Genomic DNA, 15,021 nt, shown 5'->3' with positions numbered 1-15,021 from the left:
TGGCTGGTACAGGGTTGGTGTCCTGAATGTCTAAGAAAGAGAAAAAGAACGAATGAAAGAAGTTGCTAAACATAAAACTGAGATTTCTGCACTAAAATCCAGATTTCCAGTTGTTTTTGAAAAATCAGAAGATCTGCCAACACTGGCTCCTTATTCCCACGTTTCCCCATGGTGACAGTTGGCTGCAGGGGAACACCAGCTGCCCTCTTTGATCAGAGCAGGTCGTCAGGTTCTCCACCATGACCCACTACACTCCCTCAGCGGGCCTCTGTCCACGTTTGAAACCGCCACGCTTAACGTAGAGATGTCTGCAACGTTTCCTATGTTTCTTCACTGTGGAAATAAACCACTGGAACCTGAAGCAAAATCGCAGCTTCCGTTTGCGATTCAGGTGAGATGACCCTGGCTCAGGCCATGGGGGTGGCAATAGAGGCAGTGAGAAATGGTCAGATTTGGGATATATTTTGAAGGTAGAGTTAATGGAATTTCGTGATGGATTGGATTAGGGTATGAGACGGAGGATTAGCAACGAGTTCAATTTTGATTTTTACTGAGATTGATTTATTTAAAAAGGAAACCTATAGAGGATTATTGGAAAACCAGTATTGAATCTTTAGAATAAAAACAGAATTATTTAAATGTTTTTCTTCACTCTCCAAATTGGGTGCCCTAGAAGGTACCACGATCACATTCTGGGAAACGCTGACACTTTGGGGAATGTGCAGGGAAAAAGCATTAAGAGTTCCAGTTACCAAGAAGAGAGAGTTAGGCTCTCGTCCCAGGAGACAGAGTGGAGGGATGTCAGCCTGTGGATGGCCTCTCTGCACCTCAGGGCCCCAACATCCAGGAGGGTGTGTGCATCTTCAACTGCCTGGTTGATCTCCCAGTACAGGGGCAGACCTCCTTCGGAGAACTCCAAGGTCCTACCCTGCAAGAGGGGTGGAGGGTAGCAGAGGCTCCAAGATCTCCATATGGGAGGGATTTAGGGCTGTATCTAGGGCTCTAAGATGTTGAGAAGCTGGTTTTGAAGCTTTTTCACAGAAAGAGGACTCTCTTTACTCAGATTTATACTTATATTACAAACCAATAAAAGTAGCAAAGTTGTATCTGAAGATGTTTTTATTTACACTTTCTATGACTGAGAAAATCTCCAACTGTCCGTGTCGAGGACAATGGTTTTATTTCATTGTGCTGTGGGTTGATTTGGTTAGTGGAGACTACTAGTGGCTACCGTGGTGGTGGGAGCGAGCCGACCCCCACTCCTGGGCCCGGCCATTGCGCGAGAAGCCTGCGGCTGATCGGAAGCCCGGGTTGGCCGGCGCCGAGCCAAGCGCAGAGGATGCCTTCAGCCGCCAGAGCGAGACAGACCTTCCCTCCGTCCCGCAGCGGTCACTCGGCCGCCTGCGCGCATGCGCCGACCCCAGCCGCGTCCTCCCCGGCTCCTTCCCTCCCTCATCCGGGTCCTGGGCGAGCGGGCGCCGTGCGCGTGTCCCGCGGTCGAGCTGCTAATAAAGTTGCACTGAGGGGAAGCGCAGCGACGGCGCCGGGAGAGCGCGCCCAGGCCGCCCGGGAGTGAGTGTGGGGCCCGGGGGCGGGCGGGCGAGCGAGCTGGACTGGGGGAAGCGGGCTCTGCGGGGACGCGGCTCCCCCTCTGGCCCCAGCGGCCGGACTCGGGCGGAGGCGGGGGCGTTCGGCCGCGGGCGGAGCGGAAACCACCCGGGCCTGCGGGGCGGGAGGTAGGCCGAATCTGGGCCTGCGGGGTCCGGGCGGCGGGGACGGTGCGGCCCGTCCGGCTGCGGAGGCCTCGCCGACGGCCGGGGGCTTCCTGAGGCGGGGCCGCGACTGGCTCTCGTCCCAGCGCCGCCGTTGCCGCCCGGACGGCGGAGGGAGGCGTTCGGGACGCCCCCGAGGGCAGCTCGGCTCCGCTTCTGTCCCGAGGAGCGGATGGTTCTGCCTTATCTAAGCCCCACCCTCAATACACACCCCCGGTCGGATTGCCGTGCTCGGCTGAGCAGCCTGGTCTGCTGCGCCGCAAAGCTGTCCAATGGCTTGATGAATCCGTGCCGCCGTCGCTTTGTGTTTCAAAGATAAGGATCCGCGCTTATCGGTGGGAATTACGTTCTGGGCAGTTGTGGCCTGCTGCTGCACGCAGCCGGTCGTTAGACCTGGTTTCTGCCCCTTGCCGTGCCAGTGTTCACCATTGCAGAGATTTCTTCCACTTCGTGTAAACTTCTGCGCTGCTGCAAGGAGAGTGCCAAGCAGTGTCTGTTGGCCTGCCTTATATTCTGCCCCTGCCCGGGTCCTCCACTTCAGCATCGGTACTCAAAGTCGTATTCCGGCCTCTCTCCCTCCCCCGCCCTTTTTCCTCTCTTCCCCTTTCAGCTGCTGTTATTACGTGGAGTTTGGAGCCTAAGCTTTGAAAACTCCCATGTGGCGCCTGTCTAAAGTCGGAGCATGCTCAGTAGCCAAAACAGATTTTGGTTGCAAAAAGAACTGGGGCGAGGATAGTCGGGTATTTGGACGTTTGCCCGCTTCCTAACAGAATGTTCCAATTCTGGTTTTGATGGCACTGGAGAATGGAGCTGTAGGCCAGCCTGGAGGTGAGGAATGCCTGAACACCCTGGGCCAGATCTGTATCTTGATTGTAGAGGCATTGTTTCCTGACCAGCTGGAGGTCTAGAGAGGAGGGGAGGGGGGGAAAAAAAAGCATTCCTGGCTGCTTGTGCGTTTAAATGGGTGTGGTGCTAAGTATATCTTGTTTACCTTATCTTTCTGTGGAAAAAGTTTTGAAGTCTGGTTGGGTTTGTCACATCATGCCTGTTGCCTAGCACTACCGAAAGTGTGCGTATCTTGCGAGGAAGACTGGATCAGTGGAGGTTGTGGCTTGGCCTCACAGAAGTTGAGAGGAAAGGGGCCTTGAGTTGATGTTTTAAAAAATTGTTTTCAATTTTTTAAAAAACTAATTTGCTTAAATTTCTTAGAGTACCTGAATTGCCCAGAGTGAGTTAGTTTTTAATTTTAATTTGAAAGCTGAGAGGTTGAAAACCTTAGATTTAGTAACATTCCAAGTAGTTTAAAATTTCTGCTGATGCCAGTGTGGTAGTGTCTGTTGTGGGGAAAAACAATGCCTAGACACAATGTGACAGTTTCACATTTATTGATCTGAATATTATTGTGAAATTAGTGTCTTCCAAATTCTGTCAGTAAGGAATTATTTATAGATCTGAACAAATTACTTTATATTCTTTCTTCTACTCCTTCGTTGGTAACTTTTTCCTCTAAGGTGAACTGGGAGGTTACAAGAATACCAAACAACTCATAAGAGACAAGTTAACAAAATGTAATCTTCATAAAAGTTGTACATACTATGTTTAGATTTTTTTAATTTAACTTTTGTTTGTGATTGTTTGCATGATTGTCTATACACTCCTCCTTTCTTTCCCTCTCTGGGTGACTGCTGCCTCAGTCAGTGTGCCTTTCTTTTTCCCATAGCTGCTATGGCATAAGCTTTACCCGTTAATCTTTGTTACAAAAGTCCATTTGTCATTTATGCTTCTATTTCTTTCGTATTATAGCTGAAATAGGCAGTAAAAATTAGATGAACCTTCTCAACTTACTACTTTCCTCTTAGATTTTAAATGCATCCGTATGATATGGTCTAGTTAAAAGGAGGAAGAGAGCAGTGAACTGGAGAAGAAAAGAGTGAAATGTTTTTGTAGATTCTGTGCAGATTTGGTAGTATTATCTGTTTGTCTGGTTCACTGTGGTAGGCGCCACAGAAATGGGTGGATTGATATGTGTTGCCTTTCTTGCCCCTCAGGCAAAGTCAGCTATTAATTTCAGTGGGAGACTGGCAGAATGTTGTTACTAATGAGGTTTGAATCAGATTGTTGTTTACTATTGGTTATGTAACATGTTGCTGGGAGTATTATTAAAAGTTGCCTTCTGTAGCAAGGTAGAGGCAAGTAAATTCTGCTTACCCTCTTCACTGGGTTTTAATTCTTGGCTGAACCTGAAGGCGCATTAGACTATAACCATAATTATACCTGGGCAGCCTGTCTGTTTCCTGTTTTCATCATGAACCCAAACATTATGATTTGCAGTGATGGTCTTTTTTGTCCTTTGCTTTAAACAGAGGCAATATGTTTTCTTTCTCTACTGAAAACAGATTTGTAACTTGGTCAAATCAAAGATACTGGCTTAGTGTTTTGAAGACTTGGCAGTAAAATACCAGTTTTTTATTTCTTGGTAACTTAAATTGAAATACTATCTAAAAAAAATCCTTTTTACACATTTGTTCGATTGTGTATTATGTAAATTTTAATGTTACCAATAGTTTGTAGAGTCTTTGAATTAAGAAAGCCCTTTTTGTTTATGACTTATCAGTGTTTATTATTACCAGATGTATATGTTGGTTTAGGCAGTGAGCCACGCATTTGGGTGAATTTCAGAGCTGACTTGAGTACACTTTAGGATATAGCTGCCTTTATTCTCCTGATTTATCAGTCTTCCCCATTCTCTTTTCTTCTAGATGGTCTCTGTTCTTTGTCTTTTTGTTGTGCTTCATATTAAACACAAAGAAGAAGCCAGAATAGTTTATTTTTTCCAATGTTACAGGCATCTTATATCTTATGGGCTTGCCAGTCTGCTCATAAGGTCAAAGACATTGGAGATGATTTCCTTTTATAAGGGACATTAGCAGCCTAAGGGATGATTCTGATCTCCACCAGCCTGGATATTCTAGAGAAAAGAATACCTGGGAGGGTAGGACCCAAGAAGGCTGCCCATAGGTAGGATGCTTTCCCCACCAAGTAGGCGATGAGTGACTCCAGGAATCCTAACCATGTCTTTTTACACCTTGTTTTTCTACTTCCAAGGTTATATGGAATAATAGTAATTGAAATTTTTAGTGCTGGATTATCCAGTTCATTGCCATTGTCTAGAACTCTGAATTTGAGAGGTGTGTTTATTAGTTGAAAGATTAAGATATAAAATTTTTCGAAGAATTGTTAAAAGCTAGATTGTTGTTAGGACCAGCTAATTTCCTGATCTCATAGGTCACCTTCATATTCTAACAGTTTTTATTGTTTTACAATTTTGAAAACATGGAGTAATTACAGAGTTATTTTTTTAATAAATAATCAGCTGGTTTGGGGCGCTTTCGTTTTGATACTTTTTTTGCCTTGGGCAGCTAGAGGGACAGAGTTTGGGCCCCATTCTAGTGGAGAGGTGGTTTCAATGACTTTTCCTGCTTTTACTGTATTCCTAACTTGGTTTTGACAATATTTTAGAAGAAAAAATGCTTTGTTAGACAGTTTGTGTGTGGAATACTGTAATTGTAATTCACTTTTGGAAGCTAGTCGTACATTTTGTAAACAGATTTTGTCCTTGAATTCTTTGGTACGCCAGTCTCTGCCTGTAATGTATATGTGATTTACAGACTGGTATACTGGAAATTTGAAAATGGTTTGATCTGTTGTGAGATTTTAACTGGATTTTTCCTTTTGATTTCCATATATGTTGTTTTGTTATTACTGAAAATAATAGTAAGAAAATAGTGCCACCTCCCCACCTTCTTCTGAGCATGACAACTGGAGTCCTAAGACTCTTCAGATTTATCTATGATCTCAGAATATGGCTGGTGCTTTCAAGGCAAGTTTTGTTTTGTTCAGTTTTGTTTTCATGATGTATTAGGATCTGCCTTGCATCCCATCTGGTAGGCTGTATAACTTGAGATCTAGTTATTCTGGTTTGTGTGTTCCCAGAAAGAGGGGCACTGCAGAAATATTTCAAAACTAGTCTTTTGTTTTCTTTCCCCTTATTTACATCATTCTGTCCATTTAAGTGAGAGCCTGCTTAACTCCCTAGCCATTTCCACTCTTTGGAGTTGAAGGTGTAAATTAAATGAATGATGACTAGTGCTGAATGATGTCTAGAACCGTATTTGCTCCCTTTTCTTCTAAGTAGGCGACTTGAACTCTGAGCTGCATGTGAGGTATCTGGAGAACATCTTCGTAAAGCATTGGAATATCGTGTACACAGATTCGCACTTTGTGCTCCAGAGACGCATTTTGTAATGTGTAATGATTTCGTATCTGCCGCTGACGATTTTGTAATTTGAAGGAAAGCACTATGAAGATTGACCAGCTCTGTGTCTATTCCTGTGCCTACAAGCCTATACAGGTTTACTCAAACACATCTGGTAGCAATGTAGGAAATCTTGCAGGCTCTGTGGGGGTGAGTGATACATCTAGATCTGACTCTGCTTAATTAGAGGACTTAGAGGAGCAGGTGAAGTTTAAAGCGTGATTAAAAACTGGGAAACAAAAGTCTGGATGTGGGAGATAAAAAAGTATAGACTTGTGTGGGCCCAAAGAGAGACTGGGCAAGAAGATTATACTGTGAGAAGTGTCAGGGATCATGAGTTCAGCTCCTGAATAGCTTTGAAATCCACTACAAGAATTTTTGAAGTCTTTGGAAATTGGGAGCCACAGTTGGGAAAAGTGGCGATTTAAGTGATTCTCTAGGAAAATGATTTTGGTGCCCATGTGACTCTATGCCCTCTTTCTTGTAGATGTGCCCATAAAAAATAGGATTTCTGAATCTAGGAGAGCTTGTGGGCACACTTGCTCTTGGTTTCTTTCTCTTTTCTGCTTGCACTCATGGATATGGCTTACATGTCTTGTACTAATTGTATACCTGGCTCTAGAATTGGTTTGACAGTGGTGGTGGGTGTCTACTCTTGCTGATAAGTGATAACTACTATTGATATTAGATCTTTTTAAAGCTTTACCCCCACCACCCATAAGAAAGTTACCCTTGGATGAATATGGATGAATGACTTTTTTCCATTTTGGGTGATCCATCCTAAGGGCCTTGGTTTTCATACCTGCTGCAAAAATGTGGGAGTTAGGGGCCTACTCTCAAACCTAATGAATCAGAATTTTGTGGGATGGTTATGAGGAATTTGTTTCTTTAAAACCCCCATCTGTAATTCTTTTGTACAGGTTTGGCTGAGATGGTGATGGGTTGTAACCCATATCGGCATTTATCACCTCTCCTGGGTTGATGTGCTCACTAGGTTTTGTTTTGGCTAAGTGTTGGGTGAAATTTTTGGATTGATTTACTTGCCTTTTGTTTTGGTTTGGAGCAATTAAAGAGATGTTGGAACAGAAAGTGAAGGAGCTGTGTCTGTGAATTTACCTCTGAAGTCTCGCTGTGAGCAGTGTGTGTCTATGTCTCTGTCTCTCTCCGGGAAAGTTGAGGGTATTTATGGGAGTTGGTCAGGAGGTCCTACTCAAGTAGCTGGAGGTACGAACAAGACCTTTGGATTCTTGATATTAACATGACTTCATTTCAGAAGCCTGGCGAAGCTTAACAGTGTTATTCATACATTTAATGTATGTGAAATGTGCCTCCTATCTTCCTTTAGCTTCCCTGTCACCCTTCCCTAAATCAGTTGATGACAAATCCTATTCTTCTAGTAGCCCAGGCTGACACTTTGGAATCATTGTTGACTCCTCTGTTCTCACAGTCCCCATATCTCTTCATCAGGAAACCTATTGCCTCCCAAAATATATGTGAAATTGTCTGCTTCTCACCACCCCCCCCTCCCCCCCCGACTGCTATCGCCCTGGTCTAAACCATCATCATCTCTCACCTAAATTACTGCAACTCTGAACTGGTCTCCCTGCTTTTACCCTTGCCACTGCCTCCCCCCCAGCCCCCCATATATGCTCAGTGTATCAGCCAGTGTAATTCTTTAATAATGTAAGTCAGAAAGTGTCATGACTCCACTCAGAGCTCTCAGCTGGGTCTGCATTTTACTTCTTGTAAAAGCTAAAGCCCTTTTCTTACTGAGCATGCCCAATCTGTCTCTTTTACCTATTTGACCTTATTCCTTATTTAACCCTCCTTGTTCACTTTATTCTGAGACTGCACTGGTCTTGCAGTTCCTTGAGTGTGCCAGGCATGCTCCCGTCTTGGGATCTTTGCATTGCCTGTTGCCTTTTCCTGTAATGGTTTTCCCCCAGATAACTGGCTGGATCACTCTTACTTCCTTAAAGTTTTGACTTAGTTGGTGCCTTTCAGTGAGGCCCAGCCCAACCACCCTATTTACAATTACGCATCTCCCACAGCACCTCTGCTTTATTTTTCTCCATAGCACTTTTCACCTAACAAACTTTATTATGTCACTTATTTATTGTATTTTTCTGTCTCTCTGCACTGGAATGTAAGCTACATGAAGACAAGGGTTTTGGTCCTCTTTATTCACTTCTATATTCCCAGCTTCTAGAATGCTGCTTCAATAAATATGCTTTTGAATGAATAACTTGAATGAATTTAACAAGTTCTCTGAATATGCTTAGTACTCTTTCTTAAAGATTACATTCTAGTGGGAGAGAAAAAATCAAGTAAACCAACAAATAATTACAAATTGGTTACTATGGTGAAGGAGATGAACATAGTATTGGATTAGAGATGGGGAAAACCTACTTTATTTAGGGTTATGAGGTGATCAGGGAAGATCTCTGGGATGATAGCTAAAGCTGAAGCCTGAATGGTGAGAGAGCTAGAAATTTGTAGTTGGCACTTGAAGAAACTGGTCCAGGCAGAGAATGGCGTTAATAAAATCTCTGATGTACAAGAGACATTTCAGTACAGGAAGAGAAATGTTTTTGAAAAATGAATTGTTACTAAAATTTTTTGGGAGCAGAAACTGTTTGCTCCTAGTGTCTGATTGATTTTTCTTAAATTTCAGCCTCCAAATTTGTATAACCCTAAACATATTGGAGAGAATTCTTTTGAAATATGAATGACTCTTGTAATGTAAATCCTCTCTTTAGTAAGGATTTTAATATGGCTGAGGTATAGCTACACTTTGGTTTAAAATAAAATCTCTTTTTTTCTCTTGACTATACAAGAAATAGGGGTTTTTTTTTTTTTTTTTGAGAAGTACAGAATTGTACAAAGCAGAAAGTGGAGTAGCCCAACCCGACCCTAACCCCAGAGCTGATATCCTCTCAAAAGCTCTTTCTGCATATTCTCTTTCATTCATTAAACAAATTTTGTTGAGCATATAAATCACTAGGCTTACAGTGATGGGTGAAAGCAGATATGGCTCCTCTCATTTACATTCTTGCAGAATTTACATTCTTGTGGGGTTGGATAGATAAATGCAAAAATTTAAGTATGTTAAGTGCTATAAAGTAGTGGTATGTGAAACTGTAAGAGTGTGTAATAAGAGGGGGCCGGCCCAGTGGCACAGTGGTTAAAGTTCACACGTTCCGCTTCGGCAGCCTGGGGTTCGCCACTTTGGATCCCAGGTGCAGACTATGCACCGCTTGGCAAGCCATGCTGTGGCAGGTGTCCCACATATGAAGTAGAGGAAGATGGGCACGGATGTTAGCTCAGGGCCAGTCTTCCTTAGCAAAAAGAGGAGGATTGGCAGCGGATGTTAGCTCAGGGCTAATCTTCCTCAAAATAAAAAGGTATAATAAGGGAATTTCACCTAAGCAGGGTGGTCTTGGAAGCTTCCCTGGAGAGAGTATGCTTGAGCTGAAATAGAAGTAAGATGTGTGTGTGTGTGTATGTTTTGTAATGTGATAGATTCTTTTGTAATGTACGATCTCTCTTAATTTTCTAAGGTTTTCATTGTTGGCTGAGGTGCCAATGTATTTCTTTGAATTTCCGAATACTGTTCTGTGTTATTGTTCAGTCAGTGGTTTCAGTTTTTCAGAATAATTTGAGGGAACCTCACACACACAGGAATTTCTAAATATTGTCCTGGTTTTCTTTCTAGATCTGAGGTCATTTCTCTAAGAAATGACGAAACATATCAATGAAAGGGTCATCTAATCAGGTCTGCATAAGCCAGAGGTAAACTATAAAAGGCTGAGGTAATAGCAGGTAATGTTCGTAGTTATTTTCACTTAGTTCTTATGTAAGAACTAGCACACATTCCTGTTTGCTCAATTATTGGCCTTCTTGCTTGCTATACAGAGTTTTTACTCTTAATGCTGTATCTGTGTTGGCCATCATGTGGAAATGAATCTAGAGGAAAAGTAAGTGATGTGTTAAACAGCGTTAAGCTCTTCATAGCACCTTCTGTGTTTTGCCCTTACTCTTTAAGATCTTTGAGATTACAGATAGTGTCTTTAAAGCCTCAGTTCCTAGCACAAGGTGTTTCTGGCTTATTAGGTACCCAATAAATCAAATATTTACTCTCATAGATTCAACTTTCACTTCTATTCCTGTGATCTTCCAAATCTGCATTTTCATTCCTTCTCTTCTTGAGCTTTAATTTCACTTCATTTAATTTGCTTCCTTATACCCCTCCACCATCAGCTTCTTGCCTCATCTTGTCTATGACTTGAAATTCCCTTTTTAAAGTAAATGCTGTCTTTATTCTTTCTGCTTTTAAACCTTTACCGTTCTGACTTGCACCTGTTTCTATTTTGGGTGGTCACCAAGTCCTTTTAATTGTTTGTTTGTAATGTCCCTCATATCTCTTCCTTTTCTATCTCTACTACCATCACTACCCTGATCTGTGTACCACGGCCCTAGTGTGTCTTCCTGTTCTAGTTGGATTACTACCATGTTTTCCATCGACCCTCTCTGACCCCTGCCCCTTAAGTTTATTTGGTCATGTGCTGTTGCCATTTTTGTCTTCTTGAAATGCCTTTTTTAACATAACTTTCTGCTTAGATAGACCTCTACACTGCACATAGGATTACATCTAGCAGACTGACTCCTTAGCTTTGTCTTCAGTCTTTCCCTGTTTGGTATTCATTCTGTGGTAGTGCCTTTCCCTTTTGCTTCACAGACTGGCTAATTGTCTCCTCCCAGCCTCTCCTGTCTTTTTTGGCTTAATGATACTTGATTTTCCCTGTTCTTGTCCTTTATTACCAACTGGACTGTGGCTTATAGATTGTCTTGTTCCTGTTTGTATCTTGTGATAGTTGCTCCCAAAATTTGTGCTAATATGATCGGCACTTATCCATACCTCATCCTTAAGGCTTTTATTCACCTAGGTGTAGTGTGTGTGTGTGTTTGAAGGGGAATGGGGAGTCTGTCAGAGCTAGGTTTTTTGTATACTTGGCTAAGCCCTCCCCTTTTTTCTGTCACTAGCTATTTGCAGCGCAGTTAATGCCTTTTAAGCAGTCTTATTCACAAGAATATAATCTTTATACCTTTTTCCTCCCCTGTTTTCCAGTCATATTGTGATAATTCCTCTTTGTTTCTATTTATGGTCCCCCTAAATAGATCTAAGTTTGAAAATGTTTGATCACTAGATTTCATTATATTCACTCAAACTGCAATATTGATTAGAATTGACTGACTCACTTTACACAGATTGTCCTGTGTATTTCCTAATGGAATTTTAGATTTTGGAGGAGTCTCTGGTTATTAAGCTAGAAATAGGAATTATCTGAAATATATCTTGGGCACTGTTCAGTTTAGTTTGTGGTTTTTATTTTATTAACTTCATGGTTAGCCTACTATGCATTATTCTAACAAGACTTGGCTTTTAAGGAAAAGGCTCAGTTTGACATTTAGCATTCTAGAAGGTTGGTTTATTATGGTCTCAGTAAGAACAAAGAAGAGAAAACAGAATTTGTCTTCTATCCCTGATTGTGCTCTTGAAATAAGGCTTTAATATTTATAAATAATAAATGTTTTGAAATAGCTTCTTATGTAGGCTTCTTGCAAAAGGAAATAGTTCCGTGATTTAAGTTCCTTGAAGTCTAATGATTTTTTAGTTTTCTTAGAAACAAATATGTCACCTTTAAAAAATAATAACAAATACATGTTATTCCCAATGGCGTACTTTAGGATAGCTTTAATGTGTTAGGTGGCCCAAGATAAGGATGGCAGAAGCACAAATAGATTCTGCTCAGAAGCCAAGTTTTCATGTAGGGCATTGTCTTCCCTGTCTGGGCTGTCAAATACATCTATACGTCTTCCCTTCTTCTTAGAAGAGAAAGAGTTAAGCAAGCCCTGGAGCACATGAAAGTACTAAAGATACAAATTATGTACTCTTTGCTAATTGGATCCTTTTGGAGATAGAAGAAAAGTTCATTTTCATTAGGTAGGTTATACATCATTAGGTAGTAGCCAGGCTTCTCAAAAATCAGCACTGAGGAATGTGGAAGGAGCCATGAGGAATGGAGAAAGAGGGGGCAAGAAAGGAGAAGAGTCAAAGGAATGAGAACAAAAGGAAAGGAGAACAATAGATATGGTGGGAAGTGATGAGGAACATCAGAAAGGACTTTGGTAGAGGAGAACAGAATAAGTTGCCTTATCTTTTCTAAGATGTTCATTTTTTTCACTCCATAACATCTCTGAAATTGGGATGTGTCTTACAATTGATGGCATCCGAGTATTGGTTTTGGCAGGTGGCAGTTTTGATATAATTGTCATTGCATGTACTCTGCCTTTGCTGTTTATGTTGCTGTCATTTCTTCCATTTATACCTTTGGGAAAGATCAAGCAAGCACCAGTATCAAAACTTGCAGGATGGGTGTCAGTGGCTTGAATGACAGTCCTGAAGTAGTATTGGAACACTCTTCAGACCTACAGTCTTGATGGTGGAAGGATGATATTGTGAAGAAAAATGTTAAGTGATGAGAAAGCATTGTGTGATAGTTTAATTTATAGCTTTTTCTTCCTTTGAAGTTCATAAAATGATGGTATCTCTTAAGTTGATGGCTTTGTATATTTGTTGAAATAAAGTAGCCCAGCTGTATATCTACAATCCTCAGCCTGATGCTAAAATTTTTTATGATTATTGCAACAATAGTAACTACAGTTCCCCTTTACTGATTATGCACTATGCCAGGCACTGAGTTAGTGTTTATCTCATTTAATTCTCAGAACTGATGTTCATTATACAAAATAGGAATAATGGAGATGTAGGTGTAAGTGTTAGATCCGGAATTTGAACCTAACTTGATTAGACTTCAAATCTGGTGTTTTGTGTATTAAAATACATATTTTTACTATCCCTGTGTAGATGAGCCTTGTTGTATATTTCTAACCAGTTCTGTTGTTCTCCCACCTATGTTCCAACAAACTGAACTGTGGTATTTCCTTATCCTGGTAGATAAAAACTCTGATTTTGTGTCTTTACTCACAATAGCTTTTGTGCCTAAGATATAGGTACTTCATGCTCCTCGTTTCCCTCCACTCCCCTCCTCAAAGGACCATCCCCTGCATTTCTTTCAAGACCTTGTACACCTTTAGGGCATCTGCCATTCTCCACTGTGTATTGTAGATAGGTATGGGCACATCTTAGTTGTGTATTAATTTGTAATTCTTTAGAGTTAAGGTCTGGACCTGATTTATCTTGTAATCCTTTAGCATCTAGCTTAGTGGCTTGCGCTTTTTAGGTACACTCAGTGAATATGTGTTGTATAAATAAGACTGTAAGTCTGAGATTAAGTTTAGCACTGGTTATGTGTGTTTGCATCCCAGTAGACCCCAAAAGCATTGCAGAAAGAGAGTACAGAGGACCAAATTTAATTGCCCAGATTTAATCTGTAACCTCTAACGACTACAGTTACTGAGTGCAGCCTTTTGGGGCTTTTCTCTATTACTAGGATAAGTTTAGAGGTAATAATAGAGAAGTATTATGGATGGTTATGTACACAGTCAGCTCATTGAATTGAGGATGGGTGTTCTCAATGTTTCTAAATTCATTTTATTTAGTGGAAGGCAAAAAGTGTAAAAAATTGAACTATTTAACAAGGTTCAAAATGAAGCCTTTTGGTTACTAGAAAACCTAATCATACTCTTATTTTCAAAGGTATTGCAAGTTCATGTTGCGTATGCTAATATATGCATATCGGAATAAGTATAGTATCTTACTTTATGTTTTGTATACATAATGAGAAATTCTTTCATAACCAAGGACTTATTTGAAGATAGTAAAGTAAATCTGTTGCTGTATCCCAGGTATTCTAATACTTTTATTTCAACTTATAGAACAAGGTGTTATTTTGAATATGATATAGTCTACAGAAAAGATTACAGAAAATTGATCTGTCATAATGGTACCATAAAACAGTTTTAATCCAAATATAACAATTTCACTTAGAAACCTAAATGTTAAATATTAAGGAAGTGGATGAGTGAAATATGGTTGGGCCTTGAAAAACATATATATATATATGGCAAATGCTCTTTGTGTTAAATGGAAAATGCCAAATACCAAGTAGTATCATGGTATACCCACAATCATGGCCGGACAATATATATGCAGGAAAAAAATATTATAAGGAAGTAAGTGTACCAAATGTTAATGAAGTGATTGTGGGTATGCATATTTTGTAATTGGAAATTTTGTATTAGAAAAAAATGTTTTTAAAAAAGTAGTGCATTATCTCATCTTTTCTAAGATGGTTATGTTCTAGCAATAAATGTGGCCAAAATGTCCTAATGATAAATAAAAAGGCTTTGGAGTAAGGCTGCCATAATAAATGTAAATTTTTATACGAAGGTAGTAAACACTTAGATAGTTCTTTCATACCTACTGACTGACTTAGCTCAACTGAGAGAAGAGTGGGTTAAAGTAAAGAAGTTGATGAGATATGTTAAATGGTATAAAAAATCAGTTTGAAAATGAGCACATTGAACTGGATTATCCTTGGTCTCTGAAACTATATGATCTTACTTTTTGATAACATGTTGACGATTTGACTGTTGGAGAAGTCAGAGAGACATGAAGAACAATAGAGAAGATCTTTAAGAGAAGATTCCTTGGCAGGACGCTTTCTTTTTAGGAGGCAGTGTGTATAGTGGTTAGTGGTATGGATTCTGGAGCTGGGCTGCCACGGTTCAATTCTGGCTCTATTAGTTCTTATCTACGTAAATAAGCAAGTTACATTTAATTTCCCTTTGCCTGTTTTCTCATCTGTAAAATGAGAATAAGGGAATTTACCTCATTTGGCCATTTTGAGATTTTAATGATTTTCGGTCTATAAATGTAAGGTCCTTAATAGTACTTGCAATAGTGAATGT

The 15,021-nt window shown here is 40.6% G+C and overlaps 1 protein-coding gene across 3 annotated transcripts in view; it reads left to right on the top strand.

The window, feature by feature from the left end:
- Positions 1–1,442: 1,442 nt before the first annotated feature.
- SMAD5 (SMAD family member 5) overlaps positions 1,443–15,021 on the top strand; it is a 46,511-nt gene continuing 32,932 nt past the window's right edge. The window contains exons 1-2 of one of the 3 annotated variants that reach the window (XM_046666539.1): positions 1,459–1,572; positions 2,383–2,600. The gene's annotated coding sequence lies outside the window, so the exon portion shown is untranslated. Of the gene's footprint in view, positions 1,573–2,382; positions 2,601–9,830; positions 9,910–15,021 lie in introns of those variants that run through there. The other 2 variants (XM_046666540.1, XM_046666541.1) reach the window with 2 other exon arrangements.

The sequence above is a fragment of the Equus quagga genome, chromosome 7 (genome assembly GCF_021613505.1).
Source record: "Equus quagga isolate Etosha38 chromosome 7, UCLA_HA_Equagga_1.0, whole genome shotgun sequence".
In the NCBI taxonomy this organism is placed as follows: Eukaryota; Metazoa; Chordata; class Mammalia; order Perissodactyla; family Equidae; genus Equus; species Equus quagga.
This window is presented reverse-complemented; position numbering and strand designations above follow the sequence as displayed.